The sequence below is a fragment of the Juglans microcarpa x Juglans regia genome, chromosome 3S, assembly GCF_004785595.1.
Source record: "Juglans microcarpa x Juglans regia isolate MS1-56 chromosome 3S, Jm3101_v1.0, whole genome shotgun sequence".
NCBI lineage: Eukaryota > Viridiplantae > Streptophyta > Magnoliopsida > Fagales > Juglandaceae > Juglans > Juglans microcarpa x Juglans regia.
The window spans coordinates 9,362,892-9,369,938 of NC_054599.1; the positions used below are offsets into that span (position 1 = coordinate 9,362,892).

At 38.8% G+C, this 7,047-nt stretch overlaps 1 pseudogene; it reads left to right on the top strand.

The window, feature by feature from the left end:
* The first annotated feature begins 563 nt into the window (after window positions 1–563).
* LOC121257043 lies at window positions 564–6,579 on the top strand (annotated as a pseudogene).
* Window positions 6,580–7,047: the final 468 nt, after the last annotated feature.

A 7,047-nucleotide genomic window follows, 5' to 3' on the forward strand; every position in this document is an offset into this window, starting at 1 on the left:
CTTTGGAAATCAGGTTTCGAGGGATAAGTTTTCTATGCTCTAGCAGCAGGAAGGTGTCTCTGGGAAATTTGAATTCGAAAACAAAAACTTGGGCTTCTTTTTTTCCTATCTTTCCGTAGAGTAGAAGTTTGAGATCTCTTTCGAGAACATTAGGAAGATTGAGCTATATCTTCCACGTGGTCAAGCAAAAAAGTTTCTTCTCATTCAGGTTAGCTGGTTAAAGATTTCATCAATATCTCTCAATACGCATAGGTTGCTATACTTTTTCGTACAAGCATTTTTTATATTATGATAGTTTACTGACATTAATGGTTTTTGTTTCAAAATTGCTACCCTTTTTCTTCTAACCTAATGAGTTCTATCTTCTTTATTTTGCTAGTTACGTGGTGCTCCAAGGATATATGTGAAAGATGTCTCTGATGTTGGTCGTTATGAGGTCAGAGAAGTTGATTTCACTCAATCCAACCGCATTGGCCAATCTTATGCTCTATGTTTGGAGCTTCCAAAAAAGAGGCGGCTTCCGAAATTACGTCGGGATTTTGTCCATTACAAAGAAAATAAAAATCAATTTCGATTGACAGAAGGCTCTCCTTACTCATTCAGTTCAGATCTTGTGCCCATTGTGAATCCACCCACAAGCTTTGACCTGCCATATAAAATCTTGTTTAAGATCAACTCTTTGATTCAGCATGGATGTGTTCCTGGGCCAGCAATTGTTAACGATTTTTATAGGTTGGTTGATCCAAAGAGAATCAAAATCAACATGATAGAAAGTGCCCTGGACAAGCTTTTTCATTTGAAGGACTGCTGCTATGAACCTGTGAAATGGCTCAAGGAGGAGTACAAAAGATACGCAGCATCTACTCGATTTCAAACAACTACTATTTCTTTAGATGATGGGCTGGTATATATACACAGGGTTCAAATCACTCCATCTAAAGTATACTTCGGTGGTCCAGAGGTGAATCTCTCCAACAGAGTCTTGCGCCATTATGTTGAAGATATTGATAATTTTCTGCGTGTTTCTTTTGTCGATGACGACTTAGATAAAATGCCCTCAGTAACTTTATCTCCATGTTCATCATCTGCAAATGGGGACAAGTGAACTAGAGTTTATGATAGGATACTATCCACTCTCAGAAATGGAATAGTTATTGGGGATAAGAAGTTTGAGTTTCTTGCCTTTTCATCCAGTCAGCTACATGAAAATTCTGTTTGGATGTTTGCTTCAAGACCTGGCTTGACTGCAGCAGATATTAGAGAATGGATGGGTGATTTTCAAGATATAAGGAACGTGGCAAAATATGGTGCCAGACTGGGTCAGTCTTTTGGCTCTTCTAGAGAAACTGCCACCGTTGGCAAAGATGAAATTGAAGTTATTCCCGATGTAGAAGTTAAGAAGGGACAAGTCAGATATTGTTTCTCAGTTGGCATAGAGAAGATATCTGAAGAATTGGCTTGAAGTGGCAACAATGTTAGACTGTAGCTCTGTTCCACCAGCATTTCAGATTCGATATGCAGGGTACAAAGGTGTTGTGGTTGTTGATCTGACATCATCAGTGAAGTTTTCATCGAGAAAGAGCATGTGCAAATACAAATTGGATAACACAGAACTCGATGTTTTGGCATGGAGTAAGTTTCAACCCTGTTTTCTCAATTGTCAGATAATAACTCTTTTGTCTAACCTTGGGGTTAAGAATCGAGCTTTTCAAAAAATGCAAAGTGAGGCTATAGATCAACTGAATGCCATATTAATAGATCCTTTGAGAGCACAGAGGGCACTGGAAATGATGTTTGCAGGGGAGATCTCAAAAGTTCTAAAGGAAATGCTTATATGTGGTTACAAGCCAAATGCAGAACCATTTCTTTCAATGATGCTTCAAACATTCCGTGCATCTAAGTTGATGGACATGCGGTTGAAAACAAAGATTTTTGTTCCAAATGGAAGAGCTTTGATGGGATGCCTTGACGAAACCAGGACATTGGAATATGGTCAAGTATTTCTGCAAGTTTCTCGCTTTAGTAGGGAGCTCAGTAACAAGTCATCCCTTGTGTTTCATGTCAGCAGTTTAAAGCCAAATAACTTCATCTGTGAAGGTCGGGTGGTTGTTGCTAAAATCCCCTATCTACACCCAGGAGATGTGAGAGTCCTCAATGCTGTGAACGTGCCAGCTCTACATCATATGGTGGATTGTGTTGTTTTTCCACAAAAGAGAAAGAGGTAAGAGTTTAATATCCCATTTATGTAACACCCCGTATTTTAGTGTATTTTTAATTGAAAGATTATTTGTAATTTAAAAATTTATTCTCTTATTTTAAAATTGGTTGGATTTTTAGTGGGTTTATTTTTATGTTTTTAATTTTAGTGAAAATTATTCTGAAATGCTTTCTTATAATTGATTATTGTAATACATTTAAATTGTTTTTCATATTAAATTAGCTTATTATTGGGTTTAATTATTTATTTTCATTTTAATCACTGCGTTTGAATTATTTTATTTCACTTGCTGTTTTAAAATCGTTTCCGTTGGATCATTTTTGTGACCCAAGATGTGAGGATTGGATCTCATTTCTTTCCCTACATTTTCTCTTTCCTCTTTTCTTTTCTTTTCTTCCTTTTTCTTTTTCTTCTTTTCTTTTCTCTTCTTTTTTTTTCTTTCTTCTTTCTTCCCCTGGCTCTCCCGCGCGCTGCAACCCCCCTCTCTCTCTCTCTCTCCGTCCGATCCTCCTTCTCACCCCAATGCCACCGTGCGCCGGTGGTGGTCGACACCGCCCAACTTCCCAGCACCCCCACCCACCGGCGACCTCCCCCACCAGTTTCCAGCCCCAGCCGCGCCGCCATTAGCCTCCAAGCACCACACGAAACCGCGGCATTCCTTGCACCGTTGTGACGCCGTCGTGCCACCTCCGGCCACCATCTCTTCACCACATCATCCTCGACCTCCTAGAAATCCAATGGACCCAACCCCACCTCCGATCTGTCACCAGTGAAGCCCCACCATCAATATTTCCGTTTTGGGTGTTTTTGCACTTCAACCGCCTATTGTGCCGCCACCCAGGGCCAACCACCACCACCACTAGTTTTACCGACATCCCTAAGCCCTACTATATCAATCTCAGGTTCAAAAGTGGGTTTTTGAGACCTACGACCACAGTGCATTTGGCACTGTTTTGTTGCTGCGTTGCCGCTTCTAGCACCTCTGTGATCTTTCAAAAATTATATTATAGCATTGTAAGTATTTTTCCAAAGAACTTTTGATATTTAAATGTATTTATGCGCTAATTCATATTTACTGTGTTGGTTGTGCCGGACTGAGTCCGAGGAGTAAGGAGATCGGCTGGATTGGATGATGGAGTTGTTTGTGTGAGATTGGTTTATGCTATGAAATTTGTTGGCTGTTTCGGATTTAAATATTGGTGTTTTGAGTTTGACGTTGGTCATGATGAATATTGATGATTTTTAGGAGGTGATATATTTTTTTGGATTATTGGTTTGGTGTTTTGGAAATGTTTAGAAGGTTTTGTTGGGGCCTTTTAACATCTAGAAGTGTTGAGATATTTTTTTTTCCTGTTGTGGAGTTGTGAACGGAGTGAGAATAGTGTGTAGTGTCGTCCTGGTTAAATTGTTGACGATTGCTTGGGAGTATGAGCTGCTGAAATAAGTGTGAGTTAGTGATAATCGGAGTTGACATTGGTTTTGATGCTTCTATTGGACAATACTGAGATTGGTATAGAATATTTTTGGGTCGAAGTGTGGGCTGTCCAGATTGTTATTTGGTTGTTAGAGTTGGATTAAACTTGTTGAATTATGGTCTAGAAATTGGGTCTTAGGTTGTCTAAAACCAATTTTGTGTTGTTGGGCTTTAATATTTAGTTTATATTTTTTTTATGAATAGGTGACGAGACGGATAGAGACCGTATTCAAGTCATAGATAATGCGCTGCAGGAGTCAGGTAAGCAGGGTTCCTATACTAGGCCTTACACGAATTATTTGAGACTGAGGTTGATTTTCTGAAAACTTTGCATATTTTTGTGGTGAAATGAGAACTTGGAAAAAACAAAACCAACCTCGGTCGTTTATTTGCATACTCATGAAATCTGTACGAAAAAGAGAAAAATATGTTCTGGCATGCATTGTGTAGACATGAGCTAAATTCTATCATGTGATTTCTGAAATCTGAAAAATGAGCGATTTTGAGAATATGAAAAGTTGTGTATTTATTTAGAAAGATGTTCTGGCTTTTGTGTTCAGCGTGTGTAAACTGTCTGATTCTGTTTTGGTACTCTGTATTATTTTGATATAATATCTGAAAACCTTTGGCATGGTGTACTGGTTTTCGTATCTGACTCTGTCACTGCTTTGCTCTGCTCTGCTCTGTTATGCTCTGCTCTGTTTGGGTTGGTACCAACTTCTTTGTCTCTGAGTGCACCCACTTTGGAAACAAAGTGGTTTTATTGTGGTCTTTCCTGTGTGCACACTCGGGCTCCGAGAAGAATAAAGGAAAGATTTCACCTCTGTCTCTGTCTGGTTTGGCCACCGGGGTTAGCATAACCCTACCACGGGGGTGAAATATGGTCTCTGCTCTGTTTGATGCTCTGTTTTGATCTAATGATGATACTCAGTTTATGTTATGCCAAAGCACTATGGGTTTTACTTGTCTTAAAACCATCGCTCTGTTACTTTTGAAAATATGTTCTGTTCCGCATGATAACTCTGGAAAATATTTTGTTCTGCATGCTCTACTTTGTAAATGCTCATGTTTGCACGCTACCATATGATTTCTGCTTACTGAGTTGTTGATAACTCACCCCCCTATCATTATAATATTTCTCAGATGATGTTGAGAGTTCAAATGAGGACCTGGATTAGATTGCTGTTTGTGTTTAAGCTGAGGAGATGTTGGTAGAAGAAGGACTTCTGGTGTTCTTAGTTTTAATGTCTTTGAGTTTTATTAATATCTCGAGTTTCAGTAAGATTTATGAAATTATTGGTTGGGTTGTTATGACTACCGAGAGATTACGGACTCCTTAGTTTATTTTAGCTGCAGTAATGACTTTGTGAAGTTTTCAAGGTGGTTATTTAGAACTCTTGATATTGAGTTTTGCTATTAAAGATTTGAGTTTTATTTTAGTTGTGTTGGAAAATAAGTTCTTAAGAGACAGGTAGTAAGTCTCCAGACCATCTGGGTTTGGGGCGTTACAATTTATATGAGACTTTAATCTATAGAAACATAAGATTGATCACATACATGTAGACATACATGTGAATGTAATATTAATGACTGCCTATTTGTGCTTTTAGACCACATCCAAACGAATGTTCGGGAAGTGATTTGGATGGAGATATGTACTTCGTCTCTTGGGATCTTGATCTTATTTCTCCTCGTCAAATTCAACCAATGAAATATAACGCAACACCAACTAAGCAAGTCGATGATGATGTTACAATAGAGGTATTTAGCAATAAACTGCAAGGTTAATTGTTTCCACATAGACATCTATATATAAACACATTTGTGGACACAGCTTTCCATTCCTCTCTCATGTTTCCATCCATATGCACCTAACATAGAAATGCATATTATTGTTGTCTTGCAGGAAGTAGAAGAGTATTTCACAGACTACATAGTCAACAACAATTTAGGAGTAATCGATAATGCCCACGTCGTCTTTGCAGATAGGGAGCCCAGGAAGGCAATGAGCCTTGAATGTAAGGAGCTTGCGAGGCTTCATTCAATTGCTGTTGACTTCCCAAAAACTGGTAAGGTAGCCAAAATACCTCGTTATCTATGCGTCAAAGAGTATCCAGATTTTATGGAAAAGCCTAATAAAAAGAGCTACATATCAAACTCTATTATCGGAAAGCTTTTTCGAGAAGTGAAAGACATTGCATCGCCCACGAGTCAAGTGGAATCCTTCACTTTGGATTTAGCAAAATAACATTATGACCCTAAAATGGAAGTAGACGGCTTTAAGGACTACCTCAGCGATGCTTCCAAATACAAAAATGACTATGATTACAAGTTGGGGAATTTGATGGAGTATTATGGAATCCAAACTGAAGCCGAAATTCTCAGCGGCAATGTTTTGAAAATGTCAAAGCATTTTGATAGGAAGAGGGATCTGGATGCAATTAAATATGCTATAAAGTCACTAAGAATGGAAGCTAGGAACTGGTTCAACGAGAGGATCAGTGATGCAGACAATACTGATAATGCAAAAGCAAAAGCATCTACCTGGTATCATGTCACATATCATCATGCTTACTGGGTTCGCCACAATGAGGGAACTCAGGGAATGGATAGGGCCCATTTCCTTAGTTTTCCATGGTGTATCTATGACAAGCTTCTGCAAATCAAGAAGGATAAAAAGAGCATATAATTTCTTCACAAGTACTGTCGTCGTCGATGATTGCATTTCTCTAAGCAACTTATGTATATTTGATAGCAGTTTGATATGGATACTATTTTAACTTTTGTGTACTGTTATTGCTATTTGCTTGTAAATGCTCTAGGCAGATTTTTGGAGCTTGAGAATATGTAATATTAGTTTATATTGTATTTGAATAGATTTCCAGTACTTGTGCATCTTTTTATATATTACAATTGGTTTAGGCCTTCAATTGGGGCGTTACAAATGGTATCAAAGCCAGGTTCAACCAGAAATGTGAGACTTGAGCCGTGCCACCTATAATGGACAAGCCCGACGAGGACGTCGGGAATTTAAGAGGGATAGATTGTGATACCCCATATGATATGGATAAGGGTAGGTGGTGTATGGGATCCTACATTGCTTGAGAAGGAAAAGTTCTTGCACTTTATAAGGTTCTTATGAGGTTCCAATTGTATCATTGACTAGTTCTTTTGGAGTATAAGCCATGTGGTTTGGGCCTTCCATTGGAGCGTTACAACGGTAGTTGGCGCTATGGCACGGCACTGAGAGAGACAAAAAATGAACGAGAGGGGAGAGAAAAGAGAGAGAGGTTATCAAGAGAGAGGGAGGTTACCGACAGCGAACTTCATGATTTCAGTCGCTTGAGGCACTAGG